We start from the raw sequence: 18,406 nt of genomic DNA, 5'->3' as shown, positions 1-18,406 counted from the left end.
AGCAATGCAGTTGCCAGATGAGATCAAACTTAGGGATTTTGGGCTCCCCTGAAATGTGTTCCAAAAGGGGTTGATCTCCTTTCCAGTACACTTATATAAATACTTGTAACAAACAATTTTTCTTACTATTTTCACCATTTCTTTACTTTTTACTAGATCTGCTGAGCTCGTTTCAGCAGCATCACATTCAAAGCACAACCAGGCTTCCCCTACAGTACACTCTCCTAGGAGTGGCTGCCCAAAAGTGGCAGTATTGTATGCTATCCAATACACTCTCTTATTTTTCTGATAAAGGACCAATTGGGAGGGGTTAACACGATCAGGGTCAGAACTGATGTGGACTCTCGACAAGGAGCTCACTTCCTCCGCACAGAGAAGTTGGTAGCATTCACTGCACCGCTCAGCTGGGCTTCCCAGAGCACCACCAGCAATCAGAGCCATCAGTACTACCCTTCCCAAGAGTCCGGTATGGGTCATCTTGCACAGTCTGCCCACCCGGCCTTGCCTCTTGGGGAATTTTACTGAGGAAAAGCTTCCAAGCTCTTTAGAGTCCCTTCTACTCGCTTCTCTGGTTAAACCCCTCTTGGTCTGTTCCCTACCAATTTTGGTTTCCCCTCCCAGGGGAGTGTTCTGTGGAGGAGTAACCTGGAGTTTTTTGAAATAAATTGGGGAACTTAACTAGAATTACTTATTTACAGTCTTAAACTTTTTACCAACATAGTTTACACAAAACAGTTTTGAAACATTTTGAGCAATATTAGAACTCTGATACCAATTTTTTCCCACACAGTTCAGTCTATTTGACTCTTCCTTCTGAGAGTCAACTTTAAATCCTTTGGTCCTTTTACCACAGTATACTCAGGTGATTTAACTTGTGAAGCAGATGAATCCTTATCCAGCGCCCAGAGGTGAGTGATGTGGACTCTGGCCCAATGCCAGAGGGAAAAACTGGGAATCTGGCCCAATGCCAGAAGGAGAAAGGGGTGGAGTCCGGTCCAATGCCAGAGTGCCAGAGGAAAAAAAACTGATGCTGAATCCTGGTCCAATGCCAGGGGTGAGAGTGATGTGAGTCCAACCTTTTTCCTTTTGGTCTGCACAGTCGAATTAGTAATGAAGAATACCTGAAACATGCTTTCAAACACAGGCATTAATGGTCTGCTATTTAATGATTTTATCAAAACTCAGTTTCTCTGTTTAATGTTATTGGTTCTCTCATCAACTTCTACATACTCTGTATTTTGCAAGGAGTTGTATTTCTCAGCTAACTTAACTCCCAAAGTATTTTTATTCTCTTATATCTCTGTATTTAATTCACTGGTTTTCTGTTGTATTTTTCAAGATCTTATTTATCTCTTGCTTCTGTTTCTTACTTTCACTTAGAGCTTAAATATTTCTTTCAACCCCTTACACTTAAATTTTTGGGGTTTTTTTCTTACATCATTCTTCTACACAATACATTTCCCTCTAAGGAAATGTGGTAAAACTTATAATGCACAATCTACATTACCTCTATTCTAATTTGTCTATATTCACTCTCACACATTCCTTCACACCTTCAAGACACAAACTGGATCATTATTGCTAGAAAATCACGGGTCCCTGTAGCCCCCCTTCACCCTGGGGTTGGCCCACAGGTCTCAGTATCCCTGGGCCTCTTGGAAGGGCCCTGACTCTGGTTGCCTCTGGTGCACATTCACCTGTGAGACTGTCTGTGTGTCACTCACGCTCTTACAGCTATGGCTCCCTCACACACCTGGGGAGCACTAGTCTGGTTTGCAGGTCACCCACGCTCTTTGGCCACAGCCCCCACCCGCCCGGGGGACACAAGCCTGGTTTGCAGGTCACACATACACACACTTGCACTGCCCCCTTCCCACCTGCCCGGGAAGTTGAGGCTGACTTCGTGACTCACTCTCACACACACAAGACAACAATAAGGTACCTTTTACTTTCACATCACTTATTACAAGTTAAGTATTACTGGCCAGTTTTGGTGCTACTGGATATCCTTTCTACCTAGCTGTTTTTAACCAGAATTTCTTAGTACTTTGTTGAGACAGGACTTACCTGCTCCTGTATCTACTCAAAAATTCAAATTCTTCATTTAGGGGGCCCACCTCAAAGTTTACCAAGGGGCTCTTCTAGATGTTGCATCGGGTCCCCTATAGTGTAAAGCCCCTGACCCTCTAATCGTCACCTCTAAGGATCTTCCCTAAATTATCTTGTTCCCTGGCTACTGCCGCATCGAGACTAAGCTTTCTACAAAACCTCCTGACATGTCCTGGCTCTCCACAGTAATAGCAATGTCGCTCTCTCAAAGGGCCTTGAGGTGTCTCCATCCCTCTTGCACCTGACAGTACTGGCCTATCCTTGCCTCCTCCTGGTGGTGGACCCGCCCACCCTGCACTTTCTCTAGCTACAGCAACCATTACCTTAGCCTTGGCCTTTGCTTTTTCTTCCTCCCTCCTTAAATACACCTTCAATGCCTCTTTTAACAATTCATTTATGTCCTTCTCTTGCCAATCTTCCATCTTTTCCAGTTTTCTCCTTATATCAGGCCAAGATTTGGTAACAAATTGGACTTTTAACAGCATTTGACCTTCTGGGGTGTCTGGGTCTATTCTAGAGTACAACTGGAAGTTCCGCCTTAGGCGATTAAGACAGGCAGCAGGAGCTTCATCCTTCTCCTGTGTACCCTCAAACGCCAATTGGGTGTTAGTTCCTTTGGGAACTGACTCTTTGATCCCCCGTATTATCAAAGACCTATATTCCCTCATGGCCTTCCTCCCCTCCTCCTGGTTAGGGTTCCAGCTGGGCTCCGTTAGTGGCAATTTCTGTTCACCTGATGGCACCTGGGGTCCTGGACTGTTATCTTTCTCCCATATTCTTATGCCAGCTGCCCTTATCATCTGGACCTCTTCTGGGGAAAATAATATACTCAGGATGGAATTCATCTCTCCCCAAGTGTAGATATTTGGACCTAGAAATTGATCCACTTGGTTGGCTATGCCCACTGGGTCCTCAACTAAATGCCCCAACTCTTTCTTGAATCCTCTCACCTCAGAAGCAGTTAGGGGAGCATTCACAAAGCCAACACCTCCCGCTACTCCTCCCATAGGAACCTCTCTGAGGGGAAAGAGTCTCTCCGCCTTGGAGGTCTTGGATCTGGTGCTACAGTACGGCCCATCTTCAAATGCCAAACTACTTTGAGGAATATCTGGGTTACCCTGAACTTTCTGCCCATCAGCAAGTGTATTTGCTGATAGCTGTTCATCGGGCAAGGAGGCATGTGTGCCCCAACTAGGAGGAGGAAAAGGGACAGCAATAGGAGGGGGAGAAGAGCCCGAGTGTGTATTAAGCGGAGCTGGAGAAGGGGTAGAGAATACAGCAGGTGGAGTAGGCGCTTGTGGTGATGCAGAAGGATCTGGAGGAGCTGAAGGGGGCGGTGAGGGAGTGGTTGGAGGAGATACTGGGTTTACCATAGCGGAAGCTGAAGAGGTAGAAGGAGGAATTTGAGCAGGTGGTAGTGAGATGGCAGCCGGGGGAGGAACCGGACCTGCCATTTGAGGTGCTTGTAGAAGAGGATTATAAGGTGGAGGGGCAGAAGGAGGCAAATAATCCAGGGGGTCCCATCTTCTACTAGTCCTATCATCCCCTCTTTCATTCCCTTCTTTCTTCCTCTGTACCTTACAAATTCGCACCCCTTCATCCTCAACAGCGCTCTTTACCCAGCAAGCCACATACAATAATTGCTCAGGATCAGTATCTCTTCGAGCTGTCAGATAATTATTTAATTGTTGGCACATCCACTTATCCTTTGTCCCACACCAAGGCCATCCCCCTTGCAGTTCTAATTCTGGCCACACTTCCATACAATAATGGATCATTTTCACTTTATCTAATCCCTCCGTGGCCTCTATAGAATCCCATTTCACTAACAGTTCTCCTAAGGGACTACCGGGAGGTATGTCTCTCAGTCTCTTGCCGGTCTTTTTACTACTACAACATCCCATTTTTCAGGTCTCAATAACAAAGTCTCAAAGGTGCCTCAACTGACCGGTAGTTTCAAAAAAACCCTTGTTTGAGGAGCTTCAGCCTCCTCCACTGAACTTTAAATTTCTGCCTGATGCTCAGGACTTTATACTGAAACAACTGCCCAATCTCTTGATTGCCCAACTTTCGTCAGGTCTTACATCTATCGGGACTTGAACACACGATGCCTCGGCCAAGAATCCGGGTCGTGCCTGACTCCCTCAGTCAGGAAAAACAACTGCCTGATTTTTAGTTTGCCTAACTCGCCAATTTTTAGGCTCCACCGTATCAGGACTTAGAAGCAAACCACAGCCTCCTTCGCTGGGGTTTGTGCCTGACTCCCTTTGTCAGGACTTACTTTGCCTGCAGGGCTTGCGAAAACACCCGAATCCTTCTCGGGACTGACAAATCTTACGCGAATCCTTCCCGAGACTTACAAAAGTGCCTGACCTCCCTTTGTCAGGACTTTGGGGTGCGTGCCACTCATACACAGTAATTCACTCCGCACGCCCGGAGTGGGGGGGCCCTTTATTCCCCCTTGGGAGACGACTTCACTCACAATAAGTCCACTCGCTTCCCCCTGTTCCTGGCCGGGTTTCTCGCGAAAAACCGGAAACGCAGTACTGAGGGGTCCCACTCGCTTCGAAGGTCCGGCTGCCGGCCCTCGTCTCACTCACACACACATGCGCACGTCTCCCACTCCCGCCACCGGAGTTCTCACCAGTCCGGTGCTCCTCTGTGTCGCTGTCCTGAGCCGATCTCTCTGGTCCTGGTAGCCAGCTGTCCTCTGAAGATCCAAGATGGCCAGTCCTGAGTCTTCTTGCGGCGTGGCTATCCCGGACGAGCGCCCCCAGCTGAAATAAACAAAAAGGGCCAGGAGACTTCTTCTCCTTTTTCAATGCCTTTATTAAAAGTGATCAGCTCAGGATTGGGTGGCTCGACGGGGCTGCAGTCTCCATCGTCTCTCCCAAAGCGACTCAGAGGAGGAGGATATGCGCAGCTCTGTCCACAAGGCGCAGAGCTGGGGATCAAGTCCTCGTGGGAGCCTTTAAGGCCTGCTGATCCCGTCAGATGGTACCTTTGCCGGCTCAGTCAGCCTGGTCTCACCGCCGGGGTCGTCTCTTGGTCAGGGCGAGAGGCTCTGAAGGTGTTTTGCATCTCTGCAGGTTCAGCATTCGGCTCTTCACGTCTAGACATCACTCTAGTCTCTCAACTCTTAGGTGGCTCGTCGTTTTGGGGTCTTCTCTGTACACCGGGGGACCCATGCTGCATTGTGGTCTTGGAGTCACTTTGCATAGCCCCCCCCACCTTCTACTGTCTCTTCTACTGTTCGGGAAGGTTCCCACCCTTCTGGGAAAGGTACAACTTAGCCTCGGGCGAGGCTCTGCTGATACAAAAGGAGCGATTAGCCACAACGACTCGTGATTACAATAACAAAACACGAAGAACTTCAGCAGCTACCCGTGGTCTGGCTGCTTTTTGTAACTTTTTCTCACAAAAAAAATATTACCCGAATTTTGTTCATAACAATAAGCATAGCTGAACAATTAGACCAATTTTTAGGTCCAAACATTTATACTTGAGAAAAGATGCAGTTGGTAATGAAAATAATATTTTTCTCAAGAAGAAAGGCAATCAATCAGAGCAACTGAAATAAAAACTTAGGAAAAAGATAATCTGTGGGGACCCCCAGAGAAGACAAAATGCCAACTGTACCTCCTGAGTAGAGTTAAAATAATGAAGAGGGGAGTAAACACATGAATAGTTATCGTAATTACATAACCAAGAGAATAAATAAGACAGCATATCAAAGGTGAAATGCGAAAACAAAAGATTTTTGAGAGACAGCTTTTAGAGGGGAAAGAAGAAACTCCAACTAAATAGATAAACAAACTTGAGAGAAAAAGGGAAATGGTCCTAAGTAAGCGAAAGATCTGAAAATCTTTAAGAAATGAGCACGTAAAAAAAAATAAAAAAGTCATAAGCTCTAATTTTTTTGGGGGGGAACAAATACCCTCAGGAGCCTGTGATAACTTTAAACGTGAGTCCCCAAGAAAAGAATTGGAATTTGTAATGGACACAGGGGCAGAGAGAACTCGCCTGTTAAATGTTCCAAAAGGTTATAGTGTGAACAAACATATAGAGAAAGTAACAAGAGCAAAAAGAGAAAGTTTTACATTTCTAATCATTAAAGATGTAGTAATTGAGAGAAGAAACTAAAATTTAGATGGGAGATGTGTTATTAGTCCCAGGGGCAGGTAGCAATTTATTAGGAAGAGTCTTACAAGTGCAATTAAGAATAAGAGTTATATCAGAAAAAAGGAAAATGACAGCTAGAGTTTTGAAATTAAGCCAAGAAGATGAAAAAAAAAATCAACAAAGAAGTTTGGGCTGGAGAAAGAAATAAGGGAAGATTAAATATCGACCCCATTAAGGTTCCAATTGAGAGAGAAGAAAGAGAGAAGTTGAAGTAGAGAAGTAGTTGAGAAACTCTGAGATGTTAGAATGTGAAGTGATGACATCTTAGTGCTAGAAGAGAGCAGAAGTGTGAATGAAAGTTTTTTGCATGAAAGGCAGAGAAGTATCTTAACACATGGTTGTTAAGAGGTTATTCAATGCCACACTGGAGTCCAGAAAGGCCTTAGCAGAACGGGCCCTCCTTGAAGAGAAAAGAGGATAAGTTGCCTAGAGAAAGAAAAAGAATGTCAGGAGCACCTGGGGACACCAGGTTTGGAGTTGTCAAGGCTGGGAGGTGTCTGAGCGCTCCCTATGATCGGCGGGGTCTCGGGGGCTGTGGCGGGGACCGATCCATGCAGGTGACCCGCGGCGGTGCTGGCAGCAGAGGACACAGGTTTGCCGGCAAGGAGCGGGCTGGCTCCGTGGCAGAGCTGCCGGGGGGGAGGCTCCCAGACTGTCGGGGTCCCGAGTCCAGGATGGCAGCGTCGGCCCGGGAAGTAGGCCGAGAGAGAGAAGGAAAGAGAAAAGGAAAGAAGAGAGAGAGAGGGTAAAAGAGACCCAGGGCAGCCCCCAGGGTCCCCATGCCCGGGGCTGTTCTCCCCTGCTCCAGCCCTGCAGCCCAGAGGCAGCACCGGGGGTAAGGCCAAGAACGGCACTGATAGCAAGGCCGTGAAGAGAGGGGGAGGGGGACTAGCACTAAAAGATAAAATCAAAGCAGAGATTGCTGACTCTCCAAACCTCACAAAGCGGTTTGTTTTTCTTAAGTAAGAAGGTTTTTTTGTTTTTTTCTTTTGTGTGTTTTGTTTACTGTTAACGAGAAGGTTTTTTTTCCTGAAGAAGAAGAGGTGGCTGTAGAAAAAGCTTTTAGCTAAACCCAGAAAGTTTAGAAAGAAAGCGAATAGTAAGAGTTAATGCAGTATTATCTTTCTTTTATTACTATGCTATTAAGAAATCCTTTCCAGGTACTACTGAAGCAACAATCAGAATCACAGAAAGAAGGTGAATTCATGCCAGCAGAATCAAAGGACTTGTGAAGGAACCTGAAGAATGGACTATCACATTTAAACCGAGTGATACTGAACTGACTTTCCAATGGGGACTGAGTGGTAATAGTTTGGGAAAACCCAAATGATCCGAGAAATGTACAAAGAATAACACTGAATTAAGAAATAAGATAACGCTTATATCACTGGTTTCAAGCACTGCCTGAATAAAACATCTCCTTGGGGAAGGAATACTTCAGATAGAAAGATCAAGACTGTTTTTTTTTTTTTGTATTCTGACCTTAGCCTGAGAATTGCACAAGGGAGAAAGGGAATTGCCATTTCCGTTAGTAAACTTTATCTGATTCTTTCCAATACTGGACATGCTAGCTGGGTTATAAGTAAATGCTTAAATTGTGAGAGTAATTAGTATTGTAGTTGACAAAACTGATGCTCTTATTGCAAAAAAGTGTTAAAGTAATAACTTAGTTTTGTGGATGGGAATCATTAGTGCCTGTTGAATGAGAGATACCTGAGGAAGGGTAAGAGACCACAGTTAAAATGTGTCAAAAACAATTTGCCTAGAGATTAGTTAAAGGAAAGTAACAAGAAAATAAAGGGCAAGACCAGATTGGCCACTGTATTCGCCACCGAGAAGATCAAATAAACCTCCTGTGGGTTGCAACCTCACAGGCATGGGAGGTGGGAGTATAAGCCATACTGCACCTCTGTTATTCCCGTTTCTGGCACTCATTTGTTGTCTTTCCCTTTCGGGATACCAGCAAGATTGTGTCAAATGCTACAGAAAGTATCACATAGAAAGAAACCAAAGTTCCTCCTTTATTACACACACCTATGTCAACAGCCACTGTTATAACCCATCCAAATTAAGAACCTGTAGGCAAAACGGAGTAAATTATTAGATTACAAAAAACTTAAGAAAAAGAGAAAAAGTGGTAATAGATTTGGAATTGAATGTCCAAAAGGAGAGAGATAGATCTGTTTTAAATTTAATCTTGAAGATACAGTTCAAGATTTAGTAAAAAAACAAATAATAAATGAAAAGCTAAAACCAGCACAGCAATCTAACTCTGTATTGACTCCAAATTATCTGTTGAATCGTATTACAAGACTCCAAGCAGTTATAGAAATGATAGCAAATAACGCTGCCCAAGCATTAGAGTTAATACTAAGTCAGCTAAGCCAAACAAAAACTGTAGGGTATTAGAATAGGTTGGCTTTAGACTATTTATTGGCCAAAGAAGGGGATGTTTGTGGAAAGATCAAGATATCAGATTGTTGAAAATTGATGACCACAGGAAAGTCATTCTAGCAAAAGCAAAAGAAATCAACGAAGAAAAATATATATGCATATAATAACTCAAGTACCAGTCCAAAACTCAGAAGACAATGTTAAAATCTAGCTAGTGGGGTAATGTTTTAGAACAAATTAATGTGATAAATAGGTATGATTCGTGCTGATAAAAATTGAAACAGTAATCAATATTGATACAGTAATTAATATTTGAGAATAATAAAACAGTTAATAGTTAAAAGTTGTAATGCCAAAGAAGAGAGGGAAAGGAGGGGCTCCACCTACCCCCCCCTTCCCAGCAGATGTTCTCAAGGACCACAGGAAAGAAGCTGAAGATACAGTTGCTAAAAATGACCAAGAACCTGGTTGGGTCCAAGAAAATGCTAATTATAAGGGATTTATTGCTTTGATATGTAGATGCAGTGATACGTTAGTCTTGGCTTACATTGTACTGGCTTGGTGCGCATGTGTAACCCAAAGGTGAATTAAAGGACAACGAAGAAGACTACAGGGCCTTCATCAGTGACGATCCCCAAAGACTTGTGCGACCACCAAACTGAGTGGTGGTGCATGCGTGGTAAAGGTGGTGAGGAGGGCGGAGACAGAAAAGTGACGAACCAAAAATAGGAGGAGAAGGAATTGACACATGGCATATAAGGGGTGACTTTCACTTGGCAAGATTGTACGTGAAGTGGCAAGGGTCATTGAACCCTGCACTCCGTACCCCGCGGTTGTTTTTGGTTATGTGCTATTATTCGAACCAAATTATCCCTTATTTATATATTTTCTAAACTATTCAATTAAAATTGTTGCTACCTTAAATATTGTTTGGGGGTTTTTTTTATGATGGGATAATTGGGCAAACATAACAATTTTGGTCCCGAAACCCGGGAACTCTTTTAACTCCGGGGAGGTGGATAGCTTCTGGGAAGGAGCTCCCCACCAGACTTTTAAGTGGTCCCAAGGCTACACCACTCTCCCTTGGGAAAAGAGAGTTCTTTTTACAATAACGCATAAGCAAATTAGTTATTGGAAGTGCGCAGGAGAGGCTCCCATCAGAGTGCCGGCTTATAGGAGAGACAGTACCCATAGAAAACTGCTTTGTGCACGAAGACCCTCGTGAGAAAAGGAGGCTGTGAGTATCACGAGGTTTTGGGTCGGGGGGTGGCAGTATGTGTGTGTGAGTGTGTGTGGAGTGTCTGAGACGGGGGCTGGGCAGTCCCAGACCCCCGAAGTGAGTGGGACCTCCCAGTACCGCGTTTTCGCGTTCTTCATGAGGAGACCGGCCGGAAAAGGAGGGAAGTGAAAGAAAAGTGAATGAGTGGGGACCCCGGGAGGGTTTGACCCAGGGAGAAGAAGGGGATCCCTGGTCCAGGCACTTGTAGGAAGGTCCTTGGGCAGGAGGGATTGACTCAGTAGGGAGACTGAGAGAGTGAATGAATAGGTTCAATTTCCTTGGAGGGGTTGGTAGCAGACAATTTAGTATGTGACTAGATGGTGAGAGGACAGGGCTAAAAATTGAGAAAGAGGGAGAGAGGAGTGGAACAAGTAGATTGCAGAAGGAGACATAGGAGTGGAACAGGTAGATTGAAAAGGCAGTGTGACAGAGTAGTAAGTGAGGAAGTTGAGCCACAAGGTGAGTGTGGGAAACTAAGACTCTCCTGGTACCGGGGATTTCTTAGTTTGTTGCTGCCAGAAATGGGTCAGTGTCGCAGACATTTTTTCATAGAAATCCTTTCTTTGGGATTTTTTCATCTTCTGGGAAGCTGAGGCCCCAGAAAGAGAATGTAAACAATGATTATCAGCTGCTGTGAAATGCAATAGGATGCACCTGTGATTGGTTCATGTTCCATGTGTACAATTAAGGGCCAATCACAGGAGCAAGCTCGAGGAAAGATTCCCTGGACACAGAACTTTGTTATTCATTCTTTTCTATACTATTCTTAGCTGAGCAGCCTCTGCAACTTCTCTCCTTATTCTTTCTAGTATAGTAATAATGTATTATATATCATATATCAATAAATCTAGCCTTCTGATCATGAAACAAGATTCTCATCCTTCTCTCACCCTGGAGACCTCATCAGGCCGCTGTAATATTTGGTGACCCCTCGTGTCAGAGCAAAAATTAATTTGATAAGACCAGAGGAGCAAATTGCTGCACTGGGTAAAATCCTGTATGTGTAGCATTTGATGGTGGCTTTGAAGCGACCACAGAAGTGGATTCAAGCCAGGAGCTGAAGAACTGAAGATCCTGATTTGGACAGAGTTCACAGCCAAGGCTGACCACAAAGAGAACCTGAAAACCCTCCAGGAGATGTTCGGAAAGAGCAGCAGAACCATGGAGTGAGCCAGAGCATGCTGGACTCTTTCAAAAGGTACTGTTGGCTTTTCCCTTCCTGATGAATCAGCCCTTCGTAGTTTGTGGCTATTCGTATGGAGGACACATGCCTTGGAGGAAGAGGCTCAGTTCTCTCCTTCAGAGGAGAACCTTATTGCCCTCTGGCAAAGATGGGGTGAAGAGGACGGATTCTTTTTGTCAAAAACAGATCTCTATGAGTTCTTTCGATGGGCAAAGCTTTTTGGGTTCTTTACTGATGTCCTATACACTTTGGATGTTTTCGTGTGGGAGTGCATGGATTCCATTTTCCAATTTGTTTGGGGCCAGGGGTGCGTTTTCCCTCCTGTCTACCCGGCATTTAGGAAGCTCTTCCCAGTTTTGAAACGGAGAGCAGCTGTTTTTCCATGGATTTCTAACTGCTATGGGCAGGCCCCATTTCCACCGTCCCCAGCAGGAGAAGACCCGGTGGGGGATGAGATTCTGCTTCCCGGCCCCCCCTGCTTCGCAGCGCGGGGGGGGGGGGTGAAACTTCGCCGCGCGAAGAAGTTTTTTTTACTCTTTCTCCTGAGCCTGCGCAGATGGACTGCTCTCTTCCCCCTCTTCTCCCCCGCAGGGGGATGGAAGTGGACGGGCCTGCCACAGCCGGCCTCTCGGACCCCGCCCCACTCAGAGATGGGGGTGGCACCGGTCCCAAAGGCCCCCCGGCCCTGCCACCCCGCGTCCGCCGCCAAGACCCGCCTTGCCAGCGCGGCCGCCTCTCCGCACGATCCCGTCTCCGCCTCTCCAGGCGGTCCTGCCCATGGCTCCACCGGCTTCCCCGCCTGCGTCTGAGAATGCAGAGACAGCACTTCCTATGCCTGCTGAGTTGCTAGGTGACGACGACACGTCTCCAGCTTCCAGCTCAGCGGAGTTGTTCTCTCCAGCCCCTTCGGCCCCCCCGCCACTTCCACCGGCCTCCCCGCCGCCTCAAGCCGAGACAGTCCCTGTTCAGGATGGTGCTGGAGACGGCGCCGAACCTGCGGGAACCTCGGAGCAGCCCGCGGCCGCTCCTACACCCAGCGTGATTCCCTCCCCGGTTCCGGCCCCCCCGCCGCCGCTCGCACCGACTGCCCCAGCAGTTCTGCCGCTATCAGAGACTCTGTCCTCCGTGTCAGCGTCAGAGACTGCCCTGGAACCAGCGGCTTGTTTGAGCTCGGACCATCCCGGTCCGGTTGCTTCTGTAGCAGTGGCCCCGGCAGCTGGCCTCCCCTTCCGTGGAGCGGGGGGTGCTCGCCAGCTGACTGTGGGGGCAGTGCGTCTGCCTGCGTTCCAGATCAGCATTCTCGGCGGGTTGGGAGGTGGTTTTTTGGGGATTGTCCCATGGAGGCTGCCATCTCTGCCGCCTCTCTTGCGCCCTAGTGGCAGGGGGCAGGTGGGTCCCGAGAGTTCTGCCTTGGGTCCCCAGCCCAGTGGGAGTGATGCCATGGGGCGGATGGAAGATACACCTGATGCATTTGCATTGCAGGGGAAGAGGGCACAGATGGAGGAGACCATAGCTGGTTTGCTGTGGGAAACAAACATCTCCAGACCCCAGATGGGATTTCTGGGGAAGGCTTCTGTTCCCTCACTGCTGGCATGCCTCACTGGTTTTGGGAAAAGGAAGCGTGTCACCACCCGTGCTGCCATTGTACTGGCGGCAGGGTGCAGGCCTGTGGGAATGCAGAGCCTGTGTCATGGGTTTGGCCTCCTGATGTTTCTGGGACTTGTGGTTTCTCCTACTGGTCCTGGCCCCCCTTTGTGGGCCAGTTTTGGGGTTCCTGGTCCATCATGGGCCAGGGCCCCCAGGGCCTTTTCCTTCTCTGGCACTGCTCTGCTCGGCTGCTGCTCTTTTCCTTTTCGATCAAAAAAAAAAAATTAAAATTAAATAAAAAAGATTGAAAATAGCGGGCAGCAGCTCTGAAGCACTGAAGCATTGAAGGGCCAGAAAAGGACATTACAAAATTGTTCAAATTGTTTGAAATTGTTTGAAATTGTTGTAAGACTGTCAATGGTTTGTGATAACTATTGATGGGACTTTTGCAGAAGTCTGTTTCAGGACCGAAAAGGACTCTCAGATATTCCAAGAGAAACAACTTCAGCTCATGGACTGTTCCTGAAACTCAGCTGCTTGGACTTGAATTTTCTTTGCATTGTTTTTTGCATTTTCTTAGATTGTAGGATTGTTTTAGTGATTTGTTAGTATTGTATATTTTACAGGTGAAGAAATTTCCTGTTCATTTCACATCAGCATTTTTCTTTTTAATTTATACAATTTAGAAAGGTGAGATGTCACAGACATTTTTTCATAGAAATCCTTTTTTTGGGATTTGTTCATCTTCTGGGAAGCTGAGGCCCCAGAAAGAGAATGTAAACAATGATTATCAGCTGCTGTGAAATGCAATAGGATGCACCTGTGATTGGTTCATGTTCCATGTGTACAATTAAGGGCCAATCACAGGAGCAAGCTCGGGGAAAGATTCCCTGGACACAGAACTTTGTTATTCATTCTTTTCTATACTATTCTTAGCTGAGCAGCCTCTGCAACTTCTCTCCTTATTCTTTCTAGTATAGTAATAATGTATTATATATCATATATCAATAAATCTAGCCTTCTGATCATGAAACAAGATTCTCATCCTTCTCTCACCCTGGAGACCTCATCAGGTCACTGTAATAGGTCAGGGAAAAAGTAAGTTCCTTGACCCAGGGGCTGTGGATTGTGTGAAAAATTCGCAGTGGTTTGAGGTATCTGAGAACCGTGAGGGGGGTTCTCAGGGGGGGAGCATTCCTCAGGACAGCCCACTAGGGAAGTTAATGCGGTTTTGGGATGAATGGGAATCCCGAAGGGAAGAAAATCAAAAAATTCATAGGGCAGTGCCTAAAGGATATAATATAGAAAAAGTTTTGAGTGAGCATCAGAAAAAAAAAATTAGTTGCCAGCAGAATGGTTAAAAAGATTAAAAGGAGACTTGCAATTATATTCAGGTATAGATACTGATACTGCAGTAGGGCAGGTTCTGTTAAAAATCCAGTTTGTGACCGGATCTTGCAGTGACATTAGGAAAAAGCTGGAAAAATTAGAAGATTGGCAGGACAGGGGACTGCAAGAGTTACTGAGAGAAGCACAAAGGGTGTTTGTAAAGAGAAATGAGAAAAAGCAGAAAGCAGATGCCAGAATTTTGGTGGCAGCATTTCAAGAAATGCAGGCAGCTTTGAATACAGAAAAATCTGCAGGGAAAAACAAACAGTGGATGTCAGGATCTATTTTTAGGAACACAAGACCTGTGCATTTTTCCCGCCACAAGAAAAGACACTTAAAAAAAATTCTTGCCCCACTTTGAAGGGTGCGGGACCCACCTGTTTTTATTGTCATAAAAAGGGGCACCTGCAAAAAAATTGCAGAAAGAAACAGCAAGATGAGAAAACTTCTCAGGAGAATCAGAGAGGGCAAGAGTTTTGTTTAACAAAGAGGACCGAATTATACCCAGAAGAGGCCTTGATAATAAAGCTAAGAGTAGGTCCTCAGAGAGAAGAATTTGTATTTTTAGTAAATACAGGAGTTTCTCGGTCGACAGTGACAAAATTAGCCCAGTGATGTGAGATAAGTAGTGAGCGAGTTTCAGTAATTGGAATTACGGGAGAGGCTTTCCCTGTTCCTGTAATAAAAGGAGTGCAAATTGAAACAGATGACAAATTTGGAGTAAATGATTTATTGTTGATACCAGAGGCCGAGAATAATATGTTAGGCAGAGATCTAATAATAGCCTTAAATTTACAGATAAAACCCTGTGAAGGAAAACTTAAAATTTATTCTTTAACTGAAGAAGCTAATCTAGAAATTAATGACACGGGTTGGCATTCAGGTGAAGTGGGAAAAAGTTTAGGGTGAAGGAGTCTGGTCCTCTTAGTCCCTCCTGGTCAGCACAAGCCTGTGAATTTTATGTATTACTCTATGCATTATTAATACTAAAAGGGCAAGAAGGGACTATTTATACAGACTCCAAATATGCTTTTAGTGTGGTATATGTTTTTAGAAAAATTTGGAAGAAAAGAAGGGGACTTATAAACACTTAAAGGAAAGGGTTAATACACAGGGAATTGATAATTTAGATACTTGAAGCTTTAAAAGGCTCAAAGAAAATAGCAGTAGTTTATGTAAAGGAACACCAGAGAGGGAGGGATATTAGAGTCAGAGAAATAATTTGGCTGATGGAAAAGCAAAAAGAGCGACCTTAAGAAAGGGACATACTGAAATCGTGACCTGTTGGAGAGTTTTTCAGGAATGGCTTAAAGAAAGAGGCCATGAGACATACAATTGAGAGAAAAGTAGAAGAGAAAAGTAAAGCAGTTTCTAACAGTTCTCAGCCTTCTGATTTCTATAAACAATTAGACTCTCTTTATAAACAATAAAGTTCTCAGGCTGTCTTCCCATAACAAGAAGAACACCGTCTCTGGGAAAAGCTGGCACCCTGAGAACTGATGAAGAAGTTTTGGGAACACTGGTTCTGTTTTTAATAAACAATTGTAGGTATTCTAAAACAAGAGGAGTGGTTAGAAGTTTCTCTGTTAGCCTATCATGAAATTGGATTACAGAATATGCATGAAGTTCGTTAACTTTGTTATTTAAGGTGATTGATTGATCAATAAAATTGGAGTTCGATGCATTAAAGGATGGTCGTCTCCCCTTCATCTCCAACAGTGACCTTACAAAAAAAAAAAAATAGAAATTCAGCAGGAGATACTTTCCCTTCCACTAGCAAAACTGGCAGCTATAAGGAAATTAGGAGGAACATTTAAGGAGGGAAAGTGAGTTTTTCCTGATGGCAGGATTATGATGCCAAAAACCAGTGGCACATTAGATTTTAGATAACTTGCATAGACAGACAGACTGGGAAACAAGGGCCTTTTGTGATCACTTTTTAAAATTTTATGGGTGTATAAGGATATTTGAAATTGGAAAGCAAATTACCCAGGGGTGTCTTACCTGTTAAAAGGTAAATAAGAAGGTATTAAGAAGCCCTCCCTCTGGAGGATGCAAAACAGCCTACAGGCCATTTCAAAAGATCCAGGTTGATTTTGTAGACTTGCTTAAAGTGGGTTGGTGAAATAATTGTTAATTATAATAGACCAATTAACTCAGTGGGTTAAAGCATTTCCAGCAGCTTGGGCTACAGTTCAAACGGTAGCTAAAGTATTGTTGGAACATGAAATTCCAAGAATGTGCTAATATGGTGGGATTTAAGTTGATTTATATTAACCCTGATTTATTAAGAAGGAACTAAGCATCCTCGAGTGGCTGCAGACCGCAATTCCCTTGAGCTCAGAGGCAGAAGAACGCCGGTGGAAAAAGAATAAAAGACTTTCTGAATCGGTGGGAACAGCCTAAAAAGATCGAAGATCTCCTCCAGGGTCACCCACCAGAAACATTATTAGAATTGATTACAGAACTGCAATTTTAGAAACTGAGATTGATAACACCTGTTCTTAAAAGAGCTCAGAGACAAGTAAAATGTTGGGAGTGCGGTAAACATGGTTTAGGGTGTCATCCATGGATATGTATTGTTTGCACACTCTGCTTTAACTCATGGTGGAAAGTAACTAAGAGAGAAGGAGAGACAATTGATTTGCTTGCTTTGCTATGGTTATGTATTTAGTCATCTAATTATAGAACACATTGCTAGTGATTTTTTTGGATACCTTTGAGATTGGGAGACAGGACCCTTCCAGCAGCAACTGGATTAATAGGGAACTTAGATCAATTGGTTCTTGCTATATTGGCTATAGCACAAATAAGAGAAGGAGCAACTCATAATATTATATTCCAGTGTCTCAAAATTGATAGTTGTTGTGGAGAAGAAGTTTATATGCCACATAATAGGCACATTCCAGGGGCATATTGGTGCTGCGAGTTTGCCTATTGGAGACGGCGATTTAATAAACTCCCCGCCCTTGAAGCAGAAAATAATTAGAAAAATCTTATTGTGGTTGGCACATCCCTGAAATTTTGGAAAATACAGGTTTATGGTATTCCGGCTTCATCTTTTTCCCTGTTCTTTTAATTTTAATTATTTTTCATTTTAATTATTTCTTTTTAACCAGCTAAAACTGGGAAATGGCATTTAAAAGGAGACAAGCAAACTCTGTGGGGCTATGGGTACCAAGGAAACCAAAAGCACCGGTGACTAGATCCCGGGATATTACCTTTGCTACCGAGAAGACTGGCATCTCGGCCCTTGGTTGCAACCCAAGGGGCCTTGAGAAAGGTAGAAAGGTAGATTTCCTAAGGATTATTTTCACTGTGATCATTCTGGTACCCTGGACGGTTGGCCAAAGCCAGAGAGCCACACTGGACAGAGTTTCGGCAATGAAAAAGCAATCAGAGCAAAAACCAAGTCCCAGCACTTTCAACATTTGTGACTATTGCAATCACTCTGTGTGGATTAAGGACAAGATGGAATCTGTGTTTGTGACACACCTGTATGTTAGTTCTGCCTGCTACAATTGCAGCAGTGTTACAGATGTTTGTATTAAGGAAGGAAAGATGTATTGGATAGAGAAAAATTTGGGATATAATGGACGAGTTCCTTATCCCCATGGTGATCAAATTTGTCCTCAATATGAAAGATTCATTTATTTTAAAAGAAATGATAATGGAAAAGATCCAAGTATAGGCATGGGAAACCGGGCACTAAGAGAAAAATGGAAAGAGAAAATAAAAGAAGAAAAAGAAACAAAGGAAAATGGAGGAAAGAACAGGAGAAAAAAGTCAACAAAATTGGCTGAATTGTATAAACAGCTAAAACAGTATTACAAAGATTGGGATTTGCCAGCCTTGAATAAGAATCTGTTTGTGAGATTGATGCAAGAGATTGCTACAGAATTGGAATTATCCAAATGTTGGATTTGTGGAGGTCTAAAAATAGCTGAAAGATGGCTATGGAAAGGTGAGAGCTTAGCTCCAGAGCAATTTTTAAAGTGGAACCAAACGCAAATTTCTGGAACATTGAAGAGACCTGAAGGATAGATTTTAAGCCATCAAGTAATTGGAATTATTTGTATAACTCGAGAAGGAAAGAAATTTAATAAAATAGTAGGGCAAACTCCTTGTAAATCCACATTGGTGATTAATATGGATAATCGTTTAAAAATCTGGCAACCAGAAAACCCCGCTGGATATTGGGGACCAATAAAAGAAATGAATTGTGAATGGGATGAACAGATTAATTTATGCTGGTACAAAAGTCCTGGAGCTAACCCTTATCA

This window comes from Melozone crissalis, unplaced genomic scaffold (assembly GCF_028551555.1).
Source record: "Melozone crissalis strain CALT ecotype California unplaced genomic scaffold, PUWL_Pcris_2 ptg000021l_1, whole genome shotgun sequence".
Taxonomy (NCBI): Eukaryota; Metazoa; Chordata; class Aves; order Passeriformes; family Passerellidae; genus Melozone; species Melozone crissalis.
Note: the sequence above shows the minus strand (reverse complement) of the source record.